Here is a 12,767-nt window from a genome sequence, read left to right on the forward strand (position 1 = left end):
ATGTCAATCAGAAATTCAATCTGACACTGAAATATCTACCATAAGTGACGACCCAGCCCAATGGATATTGAATGATGCTACAATTGAGTATTTATCAATGTATGGTATTAAAGAAAATATTGATAGTGATTTTACTAACTCAAAAAGACAATATACTGATAAAATGCGTGTTCTAACAAAAAATGTGTTTGAATGACATCTTTTAAATGGTGAAGTAAAGCCACGGCAATATCTTGTATATTCGGAGAGCAAAGGAGCCGTGTTTTGTGCCCCATGTCAATTATTCGGAGGGATCTCTAGTCTGGCATGGATACCATGACTGGAAAAACATATCAGCTCGACAACGTGAACATGAAAATTCAACTGAACATAAAACATGTGTACTGACAATGGTGAAGAGAGGCGAGATATCCAGAAGAATTGATACGAATTTAATATTTCAAATGGAAGAAGATATTATTTATTGGAGAAATATGTTGAAGAAGATTGTAGCGTTGGTAAAGAAACTTTCAAGCAGAGGACTTGCATTTAGAGGTAAGGTGGAAAAATTTGGATCGCCTTATAATGGCAATTACATGATGGCCCTTGAGCTTGTCACAGAATTCGATCCATTTCTAGCAAATCACATTGCACGTTACGGAAATGAAGGTCGAGGTAACATATTTTATCTTTCATCCTATAATATGTAATGAATTTATAAAATTGATGGCTTCAAATGTGATCTCAAATATTATTAAAGAAGTAAAAGAAGCCAAATATTTCTTAATAAGCGTTGACTCAACTCCCGATATATCTCATGTTGATCAATTGGCTTTTATACTGAGATATGTAAACGATGATGGCATATCAGTAGAGAGGTTTCTTTGTTTTTTACCAAATACTGGCCATAAATCAGAACAGTTAGCTGATGCTGTACTTTCAACTTTGAATTGTTGTGGATTAGATATCACAAAGTGCCGTGGCCAGTCGTACTACAATGCCACTAACATGTCTGGTGTATATAGCGGATTGCAAGCAAGAATAACGAATATAAATCCTTATGCTTTGTATGTGCCTTGCTCTGCCCATTCTTTAAATCTGGTTGGAGTATGTGCAGCAGAAAGTTGTTAAGAAGCACATTCATTTTTCTCAACTGCCCAATATCTTTATTTATTTTTTTCTGCCTCTACTCACGAGTGGGAGATTTTACTATCTAATTTGAAGCCAGGCAGTAAAGTAATAAAAAGACTTTCTAAGACTCAATGGTCATCTCAAGTGGAAGCTTGTCATAATTTGAGTGAAAACTGGAATGCTATAATTAAACCCTTAAATACAATAAAAGAAGATGCTACTGAGAAACCTGTTACACGAAATGAAGCTGCAGGCCTGCAGCGAAAACTCCATCGACTTGAGGCAGCTTTTATGGCTGTATTTTGGAGCTTGTCATAAATATAAAGGGAAGGGTAACCACCTTTCTGTAATCAGTGCTATAAAATCCCTCCTAGCCAGAGGCAAAGTCCTTTTACCTCTAAAGGGTTAAGAAGCTCAGGTAACCTGGCTGGCACCTGACCCAAAATGACCAATGAGGGGACAAGATATTTTCAAATCTGGAGGTGGGGAAAAGACTTTTGTCTCTCTGTGTGATACCTTTGCTGGGAACAGATCAAGGGTGCAAGCCCTCCAACTCTGTAAAGTTAGTAAGTAATCTATCTAGAAAATGCGTTAGGTTTTCTTTGTTTTGGCTTGTGAAATTCGCTGTGCTGGAGGAAGTGTATTCCTGTTTTTGTGTCTTTTTGTAACTTAAGGTTTTGCCTAGAGGGATTCTCTCTGTTTTGAATCTGACTGCCTATAAGATTATCTTCCATTCTGATCTTACAGAGTTGTTCTGTTATCTTTTTTTGTTCTTTTAATGAAGTTCTGTTTTTTAAGAATCTGATTGGGTTTTTTGGGTCTTAAAAATCCAAGGCTGGTTTGTGCTCATCTTGTTTATTCTCAAGAGTCTCCAGGAAAGGGGGTGTAAGGTCTTGGGGAAATATTTTGGGGAAATAGGAACTCCAAGTGGTCCTTTCCTTGATTGTTTGTTAAATCACTTGGTGGTGGCAGCATTTGCCTAATCCAAGGGCAAAGACTTTGTGCCTTGAGGAAGTTTTAACCTAAACTGGTAGAAATAAGCTTAGGGGGTCTTTCATGCAGGTCCCCACATCTGTACCCTAGAGTTCAGCGTGGGGAAGGAACCCTGACAGAGCTCACTCTTGGAACGATTTAATATAACTAGCCAAAAACTGCAAAATGTTTATATTGATATACAGACAGTTGTAGAACTCTACAACTCACTAATAGGATACATTAACTGTATACGGGACTTGTTTGATATGTACGAAGAGACAGCCAAAGAAAAATCTGAAATTGAAGACTACGAATTTGACACAAGGCGAAAAAGAAAGCGTAAACTTCAATCTGATGAGATACGCGAAGTTGAAGTGGAAATGTGTGGTAGAGATAAATTTAAAGTAGATACCTTTTTAACAATACTAGACCTTGTATGCTCCGAATTAAAACACAGAAGTAATGCGTATCGAGAAATTTATGGCAGATTTCAGTTTCTCTCTAACATTACCAATACTTCAACAACAGATATAGATTCATAGATACTAAGGTCAGAAGGGACCATTATGATCATCTAGTCTGACCTCCTGCACAATGCAGGCCACAGAATTTCACCCATCCACTCCTGCGAAAAACCTCTCACCTATGTCTGAGCTATTGAAGTCCTCAAATTGTGCTTTAAAGACTTTAAGGAGCAGAGAATCCTCCAGCAAGTGACCCGTGCCCCATGCTACAGAGGAAGGCGAAAAACCTCCAGGGCCTCTTCCAATCTGCCCTGGAGGAAAATTCCTTCCTGACCCCAAATATGGTGATCAACTAAACCCTGAGCATATGGGCAAGATTCACCAGCCAGATACTACAGAAAATTCTTTCCTGGGTAACTCAGATCCCACCCCATCTAATATCCCATCACAGGCCATTGGGCCTATTTACCATGAATATTTAATTACCAAAACCATGTTATCCCATCATACCATCTCCTCCATAATCTTATCAAGTTTAATTTTAAAGCCAGATAGATCTTTTGCCCCCACTGCTTCCCTTGGAAGGCTATTCCAAAACTTCACTCCTCTGATGGTTAGAAACCTTCATCTAATTTCAAGTCTAAACTTCCTGGTGGCCAGTTTATATCCATTTGTTCTTGTGTCCACATTGACACACTGAAATAACAGTTCACGCTAAAAAATTACAGCTATGCTACCAAGGAGATTTAAAGGAATCTTTCGTTAATGGGTGTCTACATTTTCAATCATATTTGGAAGGTGTCGAAATTCCTGAAAATGAAAAGAACTCAATTTTAAGATATTGCAGCCTTCTTCAAAATCTAAACATTCATTCAGTATATCCAAATATTGATATTGCCTTCCAAATGTTCGTTTGCACACCTGCTACAAACAGTTCAGTGGAACGATCATTTTCAGCATTTAAAAGGGTGAAAGACTATTTGAGGGCTAATCTCAGTGAAGAAAAAGTAAACTCCCTTTCTCTCCTGACAATTGAAAAGGATCTAACAACTTCTCTGGATTATACAGAATTAATTAATAAATTTGCCGCTCAAAGGTGTACCCGTAAACAAATGTAATTACTTACTACTCACATATTTATTTTTTATATTATGTCGATACAATAAAAGAAATAAAAGTATTTGATATACATGGGACCTCCGCTTGAACGCGGGGTTTTGGATCCATGTGCAGTGCTGCGCTATAAGCGAAATCGCTCTATACAGACGCACGTTCAAGCGAGGGTCCGCTGTACTTGTAATTTTATTTATAATAAAACTTGTAAATGTTCAATTATTTTAATGATATTTAGATTCATTTTAGTTCAAATGAATTTGTAAAAAAATGAAAACAAGTTCATATGGGGGGGGGGGAAGCAATTATTTCAGGACCTAAGGGCGGCAAAATCATTAATCTGCCACTAGTAAGGAGTTCATAGAATATCAGGGTTGGAAGGGCCCTCAGGAGGTCATCTAGTCCAACCCCCTGCTTAAAGCAGGAGCAATCCCCAATTTTTTTTGCCCTGATCCCTAAATGGCCCCCTCAAGGATTGAACTCACAACCCTGGGTTTAGCAGACCAATGCTCAAACCACTGGGCTATCCCTCCCCCTGAGGTGGAGTTCTCTAAAGTTTTACACCAGGATTTAATATTAATTTTGAAGAAAGAGAAACACCATTCTGTAAAATATGGTTTTAGTCATTGAAACGAAGTGCCTTTACAAACTGAGATTGGTGGAAAGTGACCATAGGGCATTCAAAATAGTTATCCAGTGTTTCCAGCCCAGCCCACAAATAAATATTACTTACACCTAAAGAATGACATGCAAGAACATCAGCAGTTATTACTGACAATTACAATGCACCAGGAAGCCTGAGTAATGAATCAGTTATTAGTGTAGAAATCAGAGAGTGATAATCTATTTACCAACTAGTCAGGACTTCGTTAGGCCATGGTAGGAGCAGATGCTGTTTACCTAAAACAGATTTTCAAGCTAATCTTTAGTGAAGCTGGGAATCCAAAGTCACATGGATCTCTCTTTAATTAAGAAAAGAATCTAGAAATTCTCAGCTTTGCAACTTATGTCTCTTTACTTTCCACTTGTATTTGTGAACAGATTTAATTTCTGACATTTTCCCTTTCTTCTATATCTTTATACTTCAGTTCTTCTTTTTTTTCTTAAACAAACTTTTCCACAAAGACCTCTTTTTGGCTTTGTCTACACTAGATGGAGAAAGTGTTGCTACAAACTATCGTTTGGAATACTGTGATCTTTCAATGCCTGTACATCACTTTGTGCCAACACAAAACAGCTGAGCCTTTAACAGTTCGTGATGCTACAAGATGGCAATGTTTGGAACAGGGGCTGAACTGATTATGAATCATAGTTATGCTTCAGTGTGGACAGGGAACCACAGACATGTGGCTGCAACTGTTGAGTCATTTCTCTTAAACCCATCCCATGATGCAATGCATTGTGTTTGAAAATTACTCCAAAACCCCTGATCCCAACAAGTGTGTTGGGCACCTTGGCATAGTTGTATTAGGAATCCCAGAATGCACTGGTACAACTCTGGTTATAAGGTGCACCGTTTCAGAGATTCATAGATTCCAAGGCCAGAAGGGACCATTGTGATCATCTAGTCTGACTTCCTGTATAACACAGGCCATAGAACTTCCCCAGAATAATTCCTATTGTGTGTGGGCATGCCAAAATGGGTCCGTCAGAAACAATTTCTGACAGTTTTTGTGAACATGAAAGAAACCGTTGTAAGAACAAGTTAGATAACCATCCACTATGTCCAACTGGAAATGTCAGTGCAATGGTTTCCTTGTTTAGATTGTACTGTTTCCCTGGTCTCAGGTTGTGTAGAAGCCAGAGAATTGGAGCATCAGCACAGACTGGGTATCAGGAAGTGCAATGACTCTCAGGCCTGCTCACTACTCATTACATTAGACAGTGGATTGGAGCAGATTGCTCCCCTGGTTGCGCTGGCCCTGCTTCATGGGCTGGTGAATAGGGGCTGGGCCGGGGCAACAGCCTACCACCCCCATATTTACCCTGGTGATATAATTATGATGTGTTTTGTACAAAGTATGCCTTGTGAGGTATCATCTTAAAACTCTTACTCTGTTACAATCAATGGGATATTAATGTTTATGTGCTATCGTTGTATGTGAACTTATGAAGTTTGCTATGTATATGTTACTAAAACATGTTGTGAGGTTGGGAACACCCACAAGCAGCCTTTCAGGTACAACAGTGAAGAAGCCAGACAATGATGATGGCTCATTAAGGGGAATACACACACTCACAAGGATTACCCCAGGAACTATACAATGGAAACCTCTCAGAGACAGCACGTACACAATGGAGGCTGTTTGACTCACCTCACAGCAAAGGATCTTTCCAGAAAGCTAGAAGAAACCATAAAAGGGGGAAGTGACATCATCACTTGGCCTCATTCCCCCCACACCTGAAAACACGTCTAGAGGACAAAGACTTCAAGTGGGGAGGTGGTCCCAGGCGAGAAAGGAGGAATCCCAGCCTGTGTAGGGAAGATTGGTGAGATACTGCTTGATTCAAATCCTGTCTCGTTTATAGATCTTGGTTTGTGATTTTGCTTTATTTCTTAGGTAATCTACTTTGATCTGTACACTTATTACTTATAATCACGTCAAATCTATCTTGCTGCAAATAATAAATCTGTTTTATATTTTTCCTAAAAACAGTGTAGTTTGAGTGAAGTGCATGAAAAAATCTTAGCACAGTTAACAAAAACCTGTGTATGTCCTTTCCTCATTGAGGGAGAGGTGGACTGGATAATAAACTTATACTGGTCAGGCTTTCGACCAGGGCAAGATAGTACAGTTCTGGAGTCCTAGGCTGGGGAGCTATGGCTGGAGCCTCTCTATTGTTGATTCATGAGTGGCTGGCAAAAGCATTCATGTAACTCAGCTGGGTGTGTCCCTTGCCTGTGAATGTTTGTGTGAGTGCAGGACTGGGAGAGGTCTGCAGCTTGTCACAGCATCACAATGAGAGAGGGAGCCGAGGCTTGTGAGACAGAGGGCTCAGCTGTACTGCAGTTCCAGACTGCACCTCAGGAATGCCCATCACACCTATATAGGCTTAAGACCTTCACTGGTCTTAAATGCATGTAAATTTAATTACAAATAATAGCTGCATTAAAACTGTAGTCCAGAGGGACATATAATATTGGAAAATGGAATCCTTTCCAACATGTTGCTTGTACATTTATTACCATTTAAACAGCATAGCCATTCAATATTTTATCTTATAAACCAAAATAAAGTTATTTTATTGGAATGCATATTTAAGATTTGGCTGCTTATTTGAAGAAGTAGAAACTCTTGCGTATGCAAAATATCATAACTTTCCTTTCCATTTTGAGCCAGAAAACACAGAGATGTGAAAATATGATATAATGCATGGTTTGTTTTGGATTCAGATTGTGTTTTAGGCAAAGGTTTTGGGATATAGATGTACTGGCACACTCAAAAGAATGTATATGTCATATATAAAACACACATATAGGGCCACTTATGACCAAAAGAAATCATTTTCTATTTAAAAAAAAAATCAGTGAAATGGCCATTTTTACATTAAAAGCTGTGGAATTAAAAATTTCTTTGGTTTCAATTCTAACTGATGTATGCTTCCCCCCCTCCCCCTCAAAAAGGACTGCATTTTGTCCAACTCTCAAATTTTTAAAACATCAGTGTTTTTATTATTTGAAAATGTGAGCATATTCGAGTGAACAGTTATGCATGACTAAATTCTGTGGCACACAATGTGCTGTTTCTACAGACTTATCCATGGGGATACCCCCATCACACTGTTGCTGATTTGGCATGACTGTGCATACAAAGCATCCTCCCTATTCAATTTCGAATTGTCCAAATAACGGTGTTTCCATGTGGGGAGGTAATATCTTTAATTGGACTGGCCTCTACTCGTGAGAGAGACAAGCTTTCGAGCCACACAGTGCTCTTCTTCAGGTCTGGGAAAGTTACTCCCAGCATCACAGCAAATTTCAAGGTGGAACAGATTGTTTAGCACAAGTGGTTCGCACATATTGTAAGGGATCATTTATGGGACCTTTCTAGATATTACTTCCCCCACCTTGTCTCTATAATATCCTGGGACTGACATGGTTACAACTACACTGCATACAGTGTATCTATGTGTTATGAATAGATAGAAACCCATATTGGATAGCAGTTACCCCTTTCACCCATAATATTACTACATAATATTGGAGCTAGAGATGAATTTAGGGATTTAGTAAATGGCAGACCCCTCTGACCTTAATTATTCTAATGCCTTCTCTAATCCTAGCAGAGCTATGCAAATAAAATGCACTTCTAGTATCTAGCATAAAGATTACTTTGTAATGTTTAAGCTGCAATTGGGACACATGATGTTAAAAATTCAAAAGAATGTAATACAAGCCACCTGTTGCCCAGATACCCTGGTATCAGAGAGCACAGAGACATGGTGACTCCCATTAATCAGCCATGAAGTGGGTGGAAATTACACCACATGACAACTCCATGTGTGTCCTTCTCATTGCATTCAGAAGGAAGAGTTCTGCAAAGGGGCTGTCAGAGTGGGAAGCCTGTTATTTGACTTTTTTTTTAATCTGCTCCCACACAAATGTTTTCAGGGCTGACTTCACAAGCTGGCAAAGCACAAGGCAAAGGCTATGAAGAGAATAGGGTCATTGCGCTCATCAGAAAGTACAAGCCCGAGGATAACTCAGCCTTTCCCTTCCCTTGTGCCCCTATGGATGGGGAGCCAGAATGTTGTCTCTCTGTGTGTCTTTTCTTTCTTTAATAACCTGTAACTATCTTTATATATAGGATGATTGAGAAGTTTACATTTGAGGTTTGAAAATGAAAATGACCCTGTTCTTGCTACTATCACCCTATCTTTAATACTGACAGGATCAATTAGTTAGGACTCCTGCATGGTGCTGAGCATTTCAGTACATGCTTAACTTTAAGCATGTGCATAATCCTACTGACCTTGGGATCAAGACCACAATGGGACAGATTCTTTCTGGCTGGCACAAGAAGATGCAAACTTTCCTGTACAATAAAGTGCTGCCAGTGCTTTCACAAAGGGGTGCTCCTCAAATTTGATTTCTTCTTTATTCTGTGATAAACCATATATAACCAGGGCTGCCTCTGAGTGTGTGTGTGCGTGTGTGTAGGATTTGTCAGTGCTGTGGCCAAATCCTCACTATCAGGGAAGAGTTACCCACACACAAAGAGTAGCGGGTGAACTCTTTGGCCTCGTCCACACTATGGGGTTAGGTCGAATTTAGCTGCTTTAGGTCGATTTAAAAATGACTGTGTACACACAACCAACCCTGTTCCGTCAACCTAAAGGGCTCTTAAAATCGATTTCTGTACTCCTCCCTGACGAGGGGAGTAGCGCTAAAATCGACCTTGCTGGGTTGAATTTGGGGTAGTGCCGACGCAAATCGATGGTATTGGCCTCCAGGAGCTATCCCAGAGTGCTCCATTATGACTGCTCTGGACAGCACTTTGAACTCTGATGCACTAGCCAGGTACACAGGAAAAGCCCCGGGAACTTTTGAATTTAATTTCCTGTTTGGTCAGCATGATGAACTCAGCAGCACTCAGCAACACAGGTGACCGTGCAGTCCGCCCAGAATCATAGAGCGTAGAATGTTTCTACGCTCCTCCTGTCATCTCCGTCTTTAAGATTACCGCAGATTAGAAGGCGAAAAAAACACACTCGCAATGACATGTTTTCCGAGCTCATGCAGTTCTCCCGCATTGATAGGGCACAGCTTAATGCATGTAGGCATTCAGTGGCAGAGGCCAGGAAAGAATTAAGTGAGCATGAAGAGTGGAGGCAGGACGCAATGCTGAGGCTAATCGGGGAGCAAACAGACATGATGAAGCATCTGTTGGGGGAGCAAATGGACACGATGAAGCATCTGTTGGAGCTGCAGAAAAGCCAACAAAAGCACAAACCCCCGCTGCATCCACTGTATAACCGCCTACCCTCCTCCCCATTTTCCATAGCCTCCTCACCCAGAATCCTAAGAACACGGCAGGGAGGCTCCAGGCACCCAGCCACTCCACTCCAGAGGATGGCCCAAGCAACAGAAGGCTGTCATTCAAACAGTTTGATTTTTAGTGTGGCTACAATAAGCAATGTGGCCTTGTCCTTCCCTCCTCCCCCACCCAACCTGGGCTACCTTGTCCGTTATCTCATTTTTTTCATTAATAAAGAAAGAATGCATGGTTTCAAAACAATAGTTACTTTATTTCAAAGTGGGGAGGGTGGTTGGCTTACAGGGAACTAAAATCAACAAAGGGGGCAGGTTTGCATAAAGCAGAAAAACACACAGCTGTCACACCGAAGCCTGGCCAGTCATGAAACTGGTTTTCAAAGCCTCTCTGATGCGCAGCGCACCTTGCTGTGCTCTTCCAATCTTCCTGGTGTCTGGCTGATCAAAACCGGATGCCAGGCGATTTGCCTCAACCTCCCACCCTGCCATAAACATCTCCCCCTTACTCTCACAGATATTATGGGGCACACAGCAAGCAGCAATAACAATGGGAATGTTGGTTGCGCTGAGGTCTGACCTAGTCAGCAAACAGCACCAGCGAGCTTTTAAACGTCCAAAGGCACATTCTACCACCATTCTGCACTTGCTCAGCCTATAGTTGAACTGCTCCTTACTACTGTCCAGGCTTCATGAGCCATGGGAGCAAGGGGTAGGCTGGGGTAGGTGCGACTGTGTGGTGCTGCCGGCTGGGAGAGCAGCCTGAGGCAGAAACCGAGGTCTGCCAGGAGCATCCAGGAGATGTATGATGGCTATCAGTCCTACTGCACTATCTGCCGCAAAGGCAAGGAGCTGCTGCTGTGTAGCAATGCAGTACTGCATTTGCCAGCAGCACCCAGGAGATGTACGGTGATGGTGAGCTGAGCGGGCTCCATTCTTGCTGTGGTATGGAGTCTGCACGGGTAACCCAGGAAAAAAGGTGCAAAATGATTGTCTGCCGTTGCTTTCACAGAGGGAGGGAAGGAGTGGGGCCTGACGACATGTACCCAAAACCACCTGAGACAATGTTTTTGCCCCATCAGGCATTGGGAGCTTAACCCAAAATTCCAATGGGCAGTGGATACTGCAGGAACTGTGGGATAGCTACCCACAGTGCACCGCTCTGTAAATCGACGCTAGCCACGGTAGTGAGGACTCACTCTGCCGACTTAATGCGCTTAGTGTGGACATACGCAATCGACTGTATAAAATCGGTTTCTAAAAATCAACTTCTATAAAATCGACCTAATTTTGTAGTGTAGACGTACCCTTTGAGAGCAGAAAAATCCCCCTCAACCTCCCTTCAGTCTTCTGATGGAATTTTAATAAGAGTTTTCAAGGAGCCCCCTAGATCCCTCTTCAGCGCACCACTGCACCAACCTTGCTCACCAAGATTCACTTTGGGGTTTCATCAGCAGTGGGAACTTTAATTGCCACCAGGGGCTACCAAGAAATCAAGTCAATGGAGGCTGCAGGAGGAATACAATGAATCATCACACTACCCAGTTGCCCTAACAATGCCCACTTCCCAACATGTGCTGTCCACTTCGTGCAGCCCAGCCCCAGGCTAATACGGTCAACCAGACTTTTAGTAGCTGACCAGAGCTGCCAGGGTCCCTTTTCAGCCAGACATTCTGGTTGAAAAGTGAACACCTGGCAACACTACTTTTGGGGGCCTGTGTTGAGCCTGGTGGAACCTGTAGTGGCAGGAAATCTGTGTGAACTTCATGCCATTGCATCTGTAGACTTATCACTGCTGTGGGCCCTGTGCCGGGATCTGACCTGGCTCCCAGTAACACAGACTCTGCAGTGAATCTGGCCCAGTGCAAGCACTTTCAAAATGAAAAGTATGACATAAATGCTAGGGCCCTCAATCACTTAAATGCTGATTCACCAATGTGATTATATGAGAGAGTGCTGGGACTATCTACCCATTATCCCCACATTTTGTTATGAATGCTTATTTTATTCTCTATGAAATTACATACCAATACTCCAATCCACTCTGTAGTCACATGAAAAACTCAACATGCCCTTGTCTTCTGGGCTTTTTAAGGGTAAATACATTTATTGTCCTTCTGAGATAAGAGATAAGGAAGCAGGTGGATGGCAGCAATAATCCTTTCTCAGCATATGGAGAATTTCTGGTTTATTTAAATGATAAATTCACTGCAGGAGAATATTTATGAGGCAACAGACATCTCCCCTGGTGCTGATTAGCAGAGACACTAAGCCAAGGTGGTTATGGTCAGCAGGAGATATTTATGCTTTCTACATGCTTCTCAGAGGACACAGTTATGTGGATCTTAACAAATAAAGTGCTGCCAATAATTTATTCAATAAATTTAGCTGTGTTTCCTGGGTACTAATTGCCTGGGAAGAGCTTCTGATTTTCTTGAATTTATTTGTTATTCAAAATTCAAAATAATAAATCCTCCAAATAATTCTTGGCCTGAAGACTGCGAACAGTTTGTTGCAAACATTTGAAATTTGACGTGTATTACTATTTGTTAACTGGACCCATTGATTATACAGACTAGAGTTTCTATTCTCTGACTGGATCTGCATTAGTCCTGGAACTAGCTTTCTGGTGCGAACAGACACATTTATGAGGTCAAAATTCATTTTTAATGAATATTCTGTAATAGTTACTTAAAATTCACTTCTTTGCAGTGATGTGCTACCAGTATTTGCTAGAATATTCTTGGGAAGCAGACTCAAAAGAGGCATGAACGCAGCTGAAACAAATTCAATTTTATTTGAGCAAAGATTCTCAGAACTTTCTTTCAAGTATTCTTCTAGTTCTGTGATGATGTTTAGCTTTGAGAAAGAGATTAAAGAAAACCCAGTTAATTACTGGCCAATTAGCTTGACATCTTTTCTGAGCAAAAAATTAGTGCACATAACAGCCATACTGAGTAGATATGGGCAAAAGACACCAAATAGCCAAAGAACATGGCATACAGAATATTAACTCTGTTATGGTTCATAGCAGATTTTAAATGACTGCATTTTTCTGAGATGGATGAAATGATTTGAAACAAGGTAGCATTTGGGATTAATTCACCGAAAGT

This window comes from Lepidochelys olivacea, assembly GCF_965140295.1.
Source record: "Lepidochelys olivacea isolate rLepOli2 genome assembly, chromosome: 5".
Classification (NCBI taxonomy): Eukaryota; Metazoa; Chordata; order Testudines; family Cheloniidae; genus Lepidochelys; species Lepidochelys olivacea.